Raw genomic sequence first — 13,874 nt, 5'->3', positions numbered from 1 at the left:
CAGATCATGGAATTTTCCCCAGGAGTCGGCCAGGGAAGGATGTTGCTCAGGAGAGGAGCCGCCACATGTGGAGTTTGGCCCCATTCCACACACAGCTGGTGGAAATGTACTTAGAGCGGCCTTGGGTATGGCAGCCCCACCCCTTCTCTGGCCTGCAGGCAAATCAGGATGAGGAGGTGAAGGACAGCAGCAAGGAGGACTTACAAACAACAAAAAAAAAGCCCACATGCATCTCCCTCCAGGATCACCAAGGCGACAGCAGAGGAGGAGGGCAGGGTGGCAACCCTCCATGGCAGAGTCTTAGTTACGGTAACTAATGGGGACTCAGCAAGGACGTAGGGACCGAAGAGCCAAACGAGCTTCAACAAATTAGATGACCTGGGAGAAGGCAGCCCTTCCTGGCAACTAATCTTCCCTTCCTACTCATGGATTTTCCCTTCCTACCCATGGATTTCGGGGAAGACATGCGATAAAAGAGGACACAAAAAAAAAAAGAGGAGGGGGATGAGAATCTTAGATTCTGCTAATCGGCCTTCTCTGGGCCCCAATTTCTCAGCTCCAAAGATAGCTGGTTTGGGGGCCTTCACCCAACTCCCCCACTTCTCCTTGAAGGGAGGCAAGTAAGAGCAATAACATTCAACTCTATCAACCGTGAATAGGAGGATGAGGGTAAGCAGAGAGCAGCGCGGTGGAAACTTTGTGGAGGGTGGAACACAGGAAAGGTCCAAGCCATTTCCACCCCAGACCCATCTGCCTTCACTCTGCCAGCTTTTCCAAGCAAACTTAATCGCAGCGTGGTAAATGGCCACTGCCGGCCCAAGACCCGGGCCAAGAGACGAGAGGAGAAAAATCTCAGAAAAGACAATAACTCCTGGTCATCAAGGGTCACCTGAGAAAAATTCCTACACGTTGGATGGAAATCCAAGACAAATCCCTGAACAGAGGGATCCCACTCTGAGCACTGAACATGAGCTCTGGGGTTAAGGCGTCCCTGAGCCACAGAGGCCCCAGGGCACCTGGCTGTGAAACGGCGCTAGCAGCTGGCCTGCCTTTGGATGAAAGGAAGAGCATTAACAGCCTCTGAAATGCAGGTGGAACGCTAGCTGGAGAGAGAGGATCATGCCTGGCTGTCACGCTCACGCGGGCCAGCAGCCGGAAACAGGACTGGACCAGCAGGTGGATCCCGGCGCAGAGGGCTTTAGAATTGAGGCTCAGGAGATGCACCCACATCAATGCAATCAGAGGAAACTGTGTGAGGGGAAACCTTAAAAGCAGTAGGTTATACAGGGCAGGACTGCCAGAGCACGTGTGGGAGGAAGAAGGGACAATTCCACCTTCATGCCTTTGTCCCTGTGACTCCCAAAGGCTGAGTGTCATTCTCTGGAAACACGCGTCAAGGGTTTTTACAGCCAGCTGACAGAGCCACCTCCCGCGCCCAGCGGCACACTTCCCAAGTCCCTCACTGCCCAGCGCCTGCTCTCCGCGTGGACTCAAAGCGTCTTCTCAGAGGCCGCCCGGTCCCCGTGGTCCTGAGGAGCCTCACCACCCTTCCCCTGACCAGCGTCCCACATCACACCCTTCCAGAAGTAAGGCCTCCTGCTGGGGCTGCCCAGCTGCCAACTGGGGCCAGCAGGGGGCCAGATGTCACTTTCCTGTGAAAACCAAGAAAACCAAGAGAGACTGGGAACCGACAAAGACTGCTTCTATTTTCCAAAAATCAGAGCTCGGCCTGTTTTATTCATTGAGCTTGAGAACTGACCTATGAGCATTGCTAACACCTACAGCTGCTCCTGAAGAAGACCCACACGCATCCCCCGACCTGGACTCAGGCACAGGACTTACCCTCAGCGTCCGTCGGCTCTCGGAAGTCAGCTACTGTCTAAAGTAAAAGAAAAAAGAAGTGTTATCCTCCTTTCTCCAGGTACTCCCCAGAGAACCTGTGGGCGGGAAGAACGTAGACCTAGAACCCAGAGAAGTGTTCCTTTGCTTTCATCTCCAGGGAATCTTGGAGGGGCGGTGAGCGGCTCAGGACAGCACAGGGCTGAGAGCGCCCTGGCTCTGCTGTCCGCTGCCTTGGCCCCACCCTTGCTGCTCTGCCACCGGCTCCCAGAACCACTCAAAGCCTGTTTCCTCATCTGTAAAATGGGAGTAATGACACCACCCATGTCGTAAGGTTCCCGATGAGGTGACACACACAAAGCACTGGCACTGCGCCTGGTACAGAGGACACACTCAGACGTTAGATGACGTGCTTAGTAAGAAGCATTTAAGTAAAACCCTTTCCTGGCACCTTCTACACAAGAACAAGAAGTTTTAGAAACTTTCACTGTTTTGCCTGAAGTGCTTTCTCTTCCAACCCACTTCCAGCCAGCCCCAGGCCCATCTTCTCTGCAGAGCCACCTCCCCTCCGGAGTCTCTGAGCCTGGTTCCTATCTCACTATGCAAATTGACGGTAATTAAGCACTGCCTTCTGTGAGCTGAGAGCTATTTCCCTCAGATCTTTTCCTGCAGGAACCCTCCACACACACACACACACACACACACACACACACACACACACACACACGCACACACGTAAGAGCACACCCCGTGATGAGACCCACAGGAGCCCACAGTTGCTGGCGCATAAGCACTTTTCAGAGTTTACAGATGACTTGTTTGTGAAAAGCCATGCCTGTCAGTCAGCTCTAGCCACTGGTCAATAAACAGCAAAATGGAGACACAGGCCAGGGAGCCATCAAATGAACCGAATCCACATTCTGAGAAAACCAGCTGCCTTGGTAGATTATGTCAAGGCTAAAAAGGAACGTTTGGGGCCTTCAAGTCAATGCAATATTCACTGAGCACATACCTTGCATAGGGCACCACGCCAGAAGGCAGAGGCTCTGCTCTCAGAGTGACAAAAAGCAAACTGTTGAGGGCCAGCTAACAGAGGGTAAAAACAGATGCTACATGAGAGGGACCCACACGGGGACACTGAGCTGGACAGCGTGGCACAGACCTGTAACTGAGGATGGAACTGTACCTTTGTGGTTGGGTTGCTGTGCTAATCAATGAGATAATACAGGTAAGGGATTTAGCGAAGTCCCTGCCACTACATACTAAGAGCTCAGTAAAGGTCAGCTTTTATTAATAACAATTAATCACTATTTATCATTATTAATATTAAAAAAGAGAACCCAGGTCCAACTGAATAGATTTGGCAAGACAACACCCGAAAGCCTGAGTCTTAAAGAATAATTTAATTTTGACAAGATGAGGAGAAGGCCTGCAGAGAACAAGGTCACCGGGACCAAGAGTGGCGGAGAGACACTAAGAAGCAAGTTGGGGGGCAACGGTGAACAGTCTCGTACGAGGGCTGAGGTACCAGAGAGCACCTGCAGGGTCAAACGGATGAAGAAGCCCAAGAGGTGGGATCATATCTTTTCGTTTAGTAGGTAAAAGGAAATGTTTTCGGGCCGGCCCGGTGGCACAGCAGTTAAGTTCCCACGTTCCGCTTCTCAGTAGCCTGGGGTTCGCCAATTCGGATCCCGGGTGTGGACTTGGCACCGCTTGGCACGCCATGCTGTGGTAGGCGTCCCAGGTATAAAGTAGAGGAAGATGGGCATGGACGTTAGCTCAGGGCCAGGCTTCCTCAGCAAAAAAAGAAGAGGACTGGCAGTAGTTAGCTCAGGGCTAATCTTCCTCAAAAAAAAAAAGGAAATGCTTTCTTCTTTTCCTCATTTTCCCATCCTCCACCACCAGGCCCTCCTCCTTCGGCAGTGTGCCAAAGGATCCACAGCTGAGACCAGAGGCAGCCATGACAAAGAGGTGAAGGAACGGGCCAGTCAGGCCCAGGTGAGGTTGCAGAGGGAGCAGGCAGATGCCCCACTTCTGCGAAGGAAGTCTCCAGATGAGAAACTAGCCCCCAAACAGGCACACTTTCTGGAAATGGGAAGCAGGGACCCGCTGAAAAGAGGGTAAGACGTTATTGGGAGGCAGCCAAAGAGAAGGCCCACAGTAATCCTCAAGGAAAATGTTTACCTGAGGGAGGCACCCAGCACATCCGGAAGGGTGCTAGAGAGGGAGCTGGGCAGTCTGGGGCCTGCCCAGGCGTCCCCTAGACTTGCTGACATACGACAATCAGCCCCACAGCTCCCAAACTCGACTCCTTTCCTGGTTCCCCACACCATTCCTTCCTCACTGACTTCCACTTTGAGCCATTTTCTACTAATTCATCCAAAAAGTGTCAAGCGCCTACTTGTCCTAGCACTGGGTTAGGGACCGTGAGGACACAGAGAACCTGGACTTGGAATGAGGGTCTACAGTGCAGCCCTGCCACGGTCCCAGAGTCTCCGAGAGCAGTACTAGGACGACAGGCACTTAGCCCAGCACCTGGGGTGGTGGAAGCAAGACAAGGAGAAAGCAAGGAGCAGGCAAGAAAAAGGGCAAGTCGCACGTATTGGCATGTCTAAGGCAGGACGGATCGAACGGGGCCACAGCCACCAGGGCAAACCTCCCTGAGTGGTGATCCCTGGAGGTGAGAACTGGCACAGAGAGGCGTCAATCAAGTTGGAGCAAGCTCTGGTAGAGAGAGAGAAGCAGATAAGGCCGAGAGCAGACTTCGGGGTAAACTGTGGAAACTGTCGATGGCAGCCTAATTCAGCTCAACAAATAGATATTGAGCAACTATCAGGAACCAAGCCCCTTCCGGCAGGGCAGAGGAAACACAGGATGCCGCTCTCAAGTTGCTTAAAAGAACACAAACAGATACAACCCGTAGCTCAGACCTGCTCCTAGGCCCTCAGAGCCCACCCAAGCACCCGGGCACCTCGGGACCCCATCTCACTCCGCCTTACCTGCACTCCGCAAGCGCCCTCGCCTTGTCCCAGCTCCTGAAGAGGCCTCCTGGCAAGTGACCCACCGAACTTCTCACACTCGGCTGGGAAGTGCTATTGCCCCCGCATTCTCCTCCGACCTTCCTCAGCCTTCCTCCTGCAGGTTCTAGTTGCTTAAAACTCACCTCTCCTCCACAACAAAACCTTGGCTGCTCAAATCCAATCACTGCTGCTTCACTGGGGGCTCCAGAGGAATCAAGAGACTCAGAGTCACCTGGTCCACAAAGCCTTCCCCATTCCATCCCTGTCCAGCCCCCAGCCATCCATTTCTCCCTCCCTGGTCTTCGTGTGTGTGCGGTTTTCCCTGATTTGCGGGCCTCTCCTTAATCTCCTCTTCCACGTCCTCCTCGGGGCCACGCTTCGCCCATGCGGGCTCTCTACAGACATCTGGGCATGCTGACCTGCTCCTTAAGTTCTGTTCCTTTTTCTCTCCCCAATCAGTCTGCTGGCTGTTCTAGGACAAGGACTAATCTCAGCGCCCAGGTCTTCTCTCAGGGCCCAGTCTAGGGCTCTGAACATGCTAGGTGTGCAAAGAATGCAATTAAGAGTTCAAGAATTAAGAGGAAGAGTGGGCAAACAGAAAAGCTGTAGCTGCGAGTAAACAGAAATGCTGCGCACATCTACCCCCAGCAGAAGTACCTGCATCACAGGCAGGGGACTGGGAACAAGGGGAAGCCAGGGCTGCTAGTAGCAGCGGGTAAGGGAGCAACAGGGAAGGCACATGGGAAAGACTGGGGAGCCTCTAGTTGTGACCTGGCAAACACGGGCAGCTCTCTGAGCCTCAGTTTTCTCAGCTGCAGAATGGGGACGATGAGCCTGGCCTGCTCTCTCACAAAAACAAGCAGACGTTTAAGAATTTCAAAGCTGCCAGGGACCTAGGGACCTGGCCTCTCCCTCACCATCGCGAGATGAAGAAAGAGCTCCGCAGACGGGAAACAACTCACTCAAAGTACAAAGCAAGTCACGGTGGGCGGAACCTGCACAGCAGGTCCTGGAAGCCGGGGCTCCGACTCTGTGCCCGGAGGGCCCTGCCCGCACCGCCCGCGGCTCCTCACCACCTCCGGGCTGAGCGCACTCTGCAAACTGCTGAAAGCTACAGAAATAACGGGCTGAGCCCAGCCCGCCTCCTCCGAGCGGAGCAGCCTTGGACTAATCGCTGCTTCTGGGAGCCTCCCCTGAAAGTAAGTGGAACCGAGATGCCCCACAATGTGACTAGGAGGATGCTCCGGGAGGCGGAGCGCAGGCACCTGGAATACGGAAAACCCTCGCCTTACACGCCGCGGCTTTCTTCAGAGCTGAGCAACTTCCACTACGTTGGAGAAAACTCGGGCTCCCGATTCTTGACACACTAGGGTTCGAACCCTCAGGGACCTGGCGCGACGCGTCTTAGGGCTCCGTGCATCAGTTTCTCTGTCTGCAAGATGGGCCCGAGAGCAGGAATCAGGCCGGCGGCGGCCCCCAGGGCCGCGGGACGGACGAGGCCCGGCCGCGCCCGCACGCGAAGGATGCTCCGGGGCTGCGGGGCGGGGGCCCCGGGCGAGGGGGCGGGCCCGCGCCGGCCGCCCCGCGGGAGGGGGAGGGGAGGGGAGGGGAGGCGCACGTCACGTCGCGCCGCACACCGCCCGCCGCCGTCTCCTCCAGCCGTCACTCGTGGAGTCCGCGCCGCCTAGGCGCGCGCGACCCTTACATAAGCGTCCCCTGCGGCGGTGCCGGCGCACGCCCACCCGCTCCGACCCGCCGCGGCAAGAGGAAGGTGCACGGCGCCGCCGGCACTCACCTCCTCGCCGCCGCCGCAAGTCGTCGCCACCGCCTCTACCGCCGCTGCCTCCACTGACAGGGAACAGCTGCGGTCTCCGCGCAACCGAACTTGCTGCAGTCTCGGCCCCGCCCTACGGACTTCTTATTGGCTCAGGCAGCCAAACCCCTCCTGTTATTGGGCAGTACCCTCCGTCACTCATCACTCCCCCGCTCAGGTCTCCTCCCTACGCCCGCCTGCCCGTCACGTTTAAGCCTTGGCGCCCCACGTCAGCCCCGCCCCTCGCGTCCCCGGCGGGCCCCCGGATTGGAGACGAGGCTGGCAGAGCCCGCCCCTGGCGCACCACCGCCTTACTCGTTTGTCTTAAGAGCCCCACGTGGGCCGCACGGCTGCAACCGCGGCCCGCAATAGGCGGAAGTGGTCGGGCTCCGGCACGCTGTGATTGGCTATCGGCGGGGGTGGGGCCCTGCGATTCATTCACTGAGCAGCACGTGTCTCCCAAAGCCGCAAGCATAACAGATCGCACCGGGCCTCAGAGATGCGGGCTAGACGGAGCTACACGCGAGCGGATGGAGAAGAGGTCGGAGGAAGAGCGTTTGGCGAAGGGCAGGAGGAAGGAGATGGCGCTTGTGCCACGCGATTTACGTGATTGTGTCCCTTCGCCGCTGTGGGGGTTGTGACGATGAGCAGGAGTCCGTTTCTGTGTGACCTTGGACAAGCATCCTCACCTCTCTGAGCCTCAGTTTCCTGATCGGCAGAGCGAGGCCACTCAGCATCTAGAAGGTTTGGTTGAGCGGAAAGCTTCAGAAGCGGGGCTCTATGCCAACTGGGGGATACGGGAGTGACCAAAACAAATCAAAAGCTCTGCCTTACACTGAGAGAAGACAGAAGATAAACCGGTAAAACGTACTGTACATCAGATGATAATCAGGGCATGGAGAAAAAATAACCTGCTTCCACACAGTTGGGAGGATCAAGGACTATAACAACATCTTGCTGACTAGAAATTGCTTATTGAGCATGGAGAGAGATTACATCTCCTTTCTCTTCTCTGACCCTGTTGTGTCTGTTGTGTTTGCCTCTCCAGCTTCTTTGACCTTCCTTGCATCTATCTGGCTGAACTCCACCCGACCGTCACCTCCCAGAGCTCACATTCTATTAGATGTCCAAGGACTCTTTCTACCTCACTACTTTCTTTATGCAGGAAAGAGTTAAAGTTGAGTGACCTTGGGCAGGTCTCCTCCCTCTCTGGACCGAATTTCCTCATAAAAAGGGTTGGACTTGGTGGAACTGAGTCTGTCGTTCGCTTGTTGTCCCTATTACTCTTCTAGTGCATGCCTAGTTTGTGACTTCTACACGTCCTGCCTGTATCTTGTCTCTCCTGCTGCATACGTGTAAGACATGAATCCCTGTGTCCCTCAGAAAAGGCAAGGCCCTACCCTAGGGCTGGCCATGCTACAGGGGCTGTGACATGTTGGCTCAGTCCTGGCTGGTCCCTGTGAACTCCTGGGTCTGGAGCCAAGGGCAAATGGCTCCACCCAGGTTCAGGTGACTCTTACATCAACATCCCCAGGTGCAGGTCTGAAACAAAAAAAAAATAATTGAGAACTAAGAAATGGTCACTTGCTGTGAACAAAAGAAGTATGGATTTTGAATAGTTAGCTCAAACAGGTAAATTATCTAGTTCATGTTAGATTAGGAAACAAGACACCTCTCCATCCAGGCTCTGTCCTACCTCCAGGATGAGGTCCCCAGGAGGACAAAGTCGGGAGGGGTATGCCACCCCAGACAGAGAAAACTGCTCAGGCAGAAGCCTAGGTGGGGAGTCCAATGTCGCTAGAAAAAGCATTTCTCAGCATGGGCTTCTGTACCGCTAGGGACGGAATCTCTTTGGGACAGGGTGCTAATGGGAAGCACAGATTCCTGAGTCCCACCCCACGGTTCTTATGCATATTAACCACCAACTCAGAGGTCTTGGAATCACCAGCAGAATACCACTGAAGTCCATTTCTGGGGAAAGGGATCCCTTGCATTGCCTTGCTAGTTTCAGAATGTCTCCAATTGTTTCTAATGTGGGTCAGTGCTGAGACCCACTGAGAGGCCTAGAGAAATTATTACCCAGACTTCCCTGGTAAGAACCGCTGGGGCTTTTTAAAAACCAAACAGATTCCTGAACTCCTGACCCCTATAGATGCTGATTCAGTCAGGATCAGTAAATCCGAGGTGTGGCCCAGGAATCTTTTTGTTTACTTATTCTTTTCAACAAGCCTCTACTGATTCTTATGGCCCGGGAGCTTGGGGAAATTTGGCTGAGTTCCTAGGAAGATCTAGCGGAAGATACTGCCGGATAGATAGGCTGAGACCAACCTGTGGAGGGCTGCCCGGGAGTCTAGCTCTGGTGCGTAGGGCGCAGGCAGCAAAGCTTTGTTGGCAGGGAGTGACCTAGGGTGGCTGCAGAGCAGCTCATGGGCCCCTGTATCTGCCTTCTTGCTTCTTAATATGGATCACTTTCTGGAAAGTTCTTGGTTTTGTTTATTTTCTATACCCCCCCATCCTTATATTTGAATATTATCTCTGCAAGAGTGGAATGTGGCACACAATTGATGCTTAATAAATAGCTGACAAACCAAAGAATGGGAATCATCAGCCCACACTTAGGGATTAAGACGACGGAGTGAATAGGACTGCCCCAGAGGCCAAGTGGAGTCCACGAACAGAGAGAGGAGTCCAGAGGCCCCCACACTTAAGGGAAAAGGGAAAGTTAAAGAGAGGGGGGCACTGACTGGTAGGAGGAGAAAATTCTGAGGAGGGAGGTATCAACAGTGCCCTGACCGGGAAGGAGGATGGATGGTGGGAGACAAGGAGACATGCTCACTCCACGGCCATTTCAGCAGCCGTCAATAGAGATGCAGTGAAAAGGAGCTGCTTTCCCGTCCCCAGGCTGCTCCCAAACCAGTGGGGGACGTAAACCTCAAAGTACTCGATTTCAAAACAGTATGGTGCTGTCTAGAGATAATGGCCAGAGCGCTATGGGAGCCCAAGGAGGAGTCCCTTACCCAATGAGAGGGGCCTTGGAGAGCTTCCTGGTGGGGCCAATAGATACATAGATAGATAGAGAGGTGATAGCCAGCTAGCTTATCAGGTGAACTTATTGGTAAAGGGGATTCCACTCCTGGCCCAAGCAAAGGCAAGGAGCATGCTGGTGTCAAGGCACAGAAGAGTGAGTGAGGACTCTTGCCAGCAGTTCAGGAAGCACAGCCTGAGAGGGGCTGTGGGGAAGGCCAGGAGCGGTTCGGACAAGGAGGCTTGGGTCAGCGGAAGCAGCCAGGTGGATGGCGACTCCCAAAGTTTGAGGGGTTTGGGGACCCCTTGAAACCCAGCAGAGAGTTAGCCGTTGATGATTAAGTAGCTAGGAACTAAACGTTTTTCCTTTTTTGAAATTACTGATTGTAGCTTTTAGCTGTTTAACTGGCCCATTGTTAAATGTGCTGTTCAGGCAAGGTGCTGTCTGACTCCACTAGGCTCCTATAGAGACCATCTCCCTGGAGCCTGGGTCACCATGGAAATGGCTGTGTGAGCTGTTCTTCATGAATTAGAACTCCTTGTCCACTTCATGCCGGCTAAGACCACCAACTCATCAACTGGGCCCAGGCAGATGTCAGATAGGCGACTTTCTGATGTCAAGAGGCTAAAAGCTCCATCGTCAGATCATGCTAACGCCGCCATTTTGTGAACATGGGTCCTATGAAGAGGGGTGAAGTCTGACTACGCTTGCGCAGATCATCAATGACTTCACCTCTCCTCACCTCCAGTCACCTCTCTTCACATTCCAGACCACCTTGCCCCCATCCTATAAATATCCTGAGTCCCTGTTTTCGGGGAAGTGAATTTGAGGCAATGCTCTCGCTTCCTCTCGTGGCTGCCTTGTGAGTAAACACCCTCTCTGCTGCAGTCTCGTCATCTCGGTGTTTGGCTTTCTGGGCGGCAGCCAAAAACTAACCTGGTTCAGCAACACCCTCAAACTGTAGCCGTCCCTATGAGCCCCGAAGCAGCTCATCCCTCTGTGTGCATGGTTCAGAAGGCCAGCTTTGCCCTGAGGATCTCACGAGGACAACCCAGATGCCCCAGATCCCCGTCCTGGGATGACAAAAGAAAGTCACCTTTTTTTTTTTTTTGTAATTAAACAAATTCTGGCAGCTGGAGCCTCAAATAGCCTGACCGCTGGTGAGACTCCAGGGTTAAACCCTTAATCATGGGCAGACGCCAGGGCACCTACGCCCACTCGCTGCCTGAAGAACTAACAGAGCCGTTCTTTTCCTGGGCTTGCAGGGTGTCTTCTATTCTGAGCGGCACAGAACCCTCAGGAGGGGGGTGTCAGGACTAGCTCCTCTGCTCCTTTTGAGCCGTGTCCTCCCCCTAGGTCCTCGAGGGGTGCGGTTCACTCCACCCATGCTCTAGGGGTAACTCCCATACCCAACTGCCGGTCACTCATGCCATGCCTTGTGACAATGAGGAAAAGGTGCTCTTCTGAGTGGCATCCTGACGCTAAGGCCCTTCTTGGGGCAGAGTCACACCTCGCAACTGAGCCGACAAAGCCAGGGCTGGATTGCAGTCTCAGCTTGCTCCTTCAGCCAAGATTGTTTGTGCAGTGTGGAAACTGTACAACAGTGTGGGGCCTCCCTGCGCCCTTGCCATGGCCACCCAAGGGCCATTTTTGAGTTGGAGGAAAACTAAATCCCATTGCTTCCCCCACTGTGGTCTCCAGGCTCCGTTAACTCCGTAGCCTCCCAGCCCCAGGGGCCCATCCTGTCTTTTTGGCCTCCTCCTACTCTGGTCATTCAGTCTGGAGAGTTCCACCGGGCCCGTGGAGCTCATCCCATCCTGGGATCTCTACAAGTCAATCAGAGCTTCCACCTGCTCAGGCGGGCCTTGGTCCAGCAGAACGCAGCCCCAGCCCTTCCCCAGATCCGTACCGAGGCCTTTGCCCACAGTTTGAGGCAGAGGAGGGATAAGATTCTCCTCCCCACTCTGAGCCGTAACTCCTCTGGTTCTCCCAGCATCCCTGGGCAGGGATGCTATACCTATTTTGCAGATGTGAACACTGAGGCTCGAAGAAAAGAAATGACTTCTCTCTGGATCACACAGCTGGAGCTGGGCCTCCAGTCTCTTCCCCCTACCCCTTCCACCCACTCCAAGGCTGTGCTCTTTCTGCTCCACTGGCTGCCTTGGGGAAAAAGAGAAGGCGAGAATTTGCAGAATTCAGGTTTCAAAAGAAGGGCTTTGATTTGAAATTTGAGTCCTAAGATTATAGACCTCAGAGGCGGAAGGGCCTGGAGCAATTATGTTTCCAAGATTTCCCACGAGACACAGACTACCTGCGACAGGATCCTACAGACAGCTTCTCAGGCCCCTGCCCAGACCTGTCTGCTCAGCCCCATTTTACAGATGAGGAAATAGGCTCAGACAGGAGAAGGGACAGGCCCGTCGTCAATAATCAGGTCCTGCATATTTGAAAAAAAAACACAAGCACACCTGTGTTACCAGATCCGGGACCCGCTACCTATTGATCTCAACTGCTCTGTCTGTAAACTGAGAATAACTCTCGCCTGAGTCCTCCATACGGGAAGGCCTGAGCACAACGCCTGGCACGGAGCGGGTGCGCAGAACCTGTGATCTTTCATAATCAATAGCGTCATTATTATTTATTGTTCTCTTTGATGTCTCCAAGCGATAAGGTGGCCACAGTCTGGCATCTAACCTGATGGCCTGGCATTCCAGCTTCCTGCAGGGAAATGAGAACCCACACAGTGGTCACATCTGGTGCCATTGTTTTGTAGTAAAAGAACTAGTACCCCAAAATTGTATTATAAGGGCTGCTCCAGCAAAGAGATACATTATCAGCTGAAACATGCACAGACAATTTTAAATCAAATACGTATATCTGCACAGCCCTTCATCTCACTTCTGGTGGGCATCCCATTTTCAAGGAAAATTCTAGCGGCATTAACTATTAAGCTTAGAGTTCTGTCTGATCATCCTCTCGGATGCGGGAAGACCCAGGCCCGACCCACAGGGGCTGGAACACACGTTTGCTGAGGACTCTGCTGGCCTGACTCTGCAGGGATGGATTCAAAGCCCACTACTGACTGTGTGTCTTTGGGCAAGTTGCTTCACCTCTCTGAGCTTCTGCTACTTGATCTGAATAATGGGGCTAAGCCCCAGAGTGGTGTGAGGGTGAAATGCGATCACAGAGGTAAGGCTCCTGGGGCAGAGGGTACAGTCCGTCCCTATTGCCTCCCAAAATCAGTCAGATTCCTCTTCCTGGCCCTGGAGAGTGGGCTCTCGTCTGTCTTTCCAGATTCTTCTCCCATCCTAGGGCAACTCTGTGTATTCCCAGGCTCTGGTCACCCACAGGATCCCGTTCCCGTCTCTACTGCACCAGTCCTCTTTGCCCTCAAGACTGAATTCCAACATTACCTCCTCCAGGGAGTCTGCCCGGCTTTTCCCCATCCCTAAGCCAGATGTGGTCTCCTGTTCTGTTCCGTGCACCCTCAGCACTTGGCGTCTGTTTTAAGGTACTTTCCTTTATGTACATGAGACTCCCTCCTTTTCCAGGGGCAGACATTCTACCATGCTCCCCTCGGCCTCACTCCTAGGCGTCAACAAAACAAGGTCTTGCCCGCTGCATGTAAATGTGGACTAATTTCATTGGCTCGCTAATAGGAAGGAACATCTGGGCAGCCGTCCGTGAATGTGAACCTCACAACAACCTTGAATGGCACCAGCCATTTAAGTCTCAGAACCACCTTAAGAAACAGATACGGCGTGTTTCATTCCAAGGCACATTTTTCCCCCTATTTTAACCTCTCTGAAATGGGGCACATCTTCCAATGAATGGGCAGTGGGTATTCTTTTTAGTGGTGTATAAAGTAGTGCTCTCTTCCCATCGGTTTCATCTTAGATGTGATGAAATAGGGTATTATCCCCGTTTTATAGCTGGGAAGCCAGGCACGTGAGCTTAGGTCACTCACTTAAACCACACAGCTGTCACGTGACAGGGCGTGGCTGAAAACTCAGGCAACGCAATGGGTTCAGACTCCAGGTCTCAAGGCTGAGCAGCCTCCGTGATGACCCCCAACCCTCCTGCCTCCTGGCTTTCATGTCCCGTGGGATCCCTCCCTTGAGTGCAGGCTGGGCCTGGTGATCGCCTTGAAGGAACGGAATATGACAAACCTGATGGG

The 13,874-nt window shown here is 53.6% G+C and overlaps 1 protein-coding gene across 4 annotated transcripts in view; it reads right to left on the bottom strand.

Moving 5' to 3' along the window:
* Positions 1–6,762, bottom strand: part of PC (pyruvate carboxylase) — a 90,145-nt gene extending 83,383 nt beyond the window's left edge. For 2 of the 4 annotated variants that reach the window (XM_046643838.1, XM_046643836.1), the window contains exons 1-2: positions 6,152–6,349; positions 1,843–1,879 (exon numbers count right to left, since the gene is read on the bottom strand). The gene's annotated coding sequence lies outside the window, so the exon portion shown is untranslated. The other 2 variants (XM_046643834.1, XM_046643837.1) reach the window with 2 other exon arrangements.
* Positions 6,763–13,874: the final 7,112 nt, after the last annotated feature.

Source organism: Equus quagga, chromosome 17 (assembly GCF_021613505.1).
Source record: "Equus quagga isolate Etosha38 chromosome 17, UCLA_HA_Equagga_1.0, whole genome shotgun sequence".
Lineage (NCBI taxonomy): Eukaryota > Metazoa > Chordata > Mammalia > Perissodactyla > Equidae > Equus > Equus quagga.
This window is presented reverse-complemented; position numbering and strand designations above follow the sequence as displayed.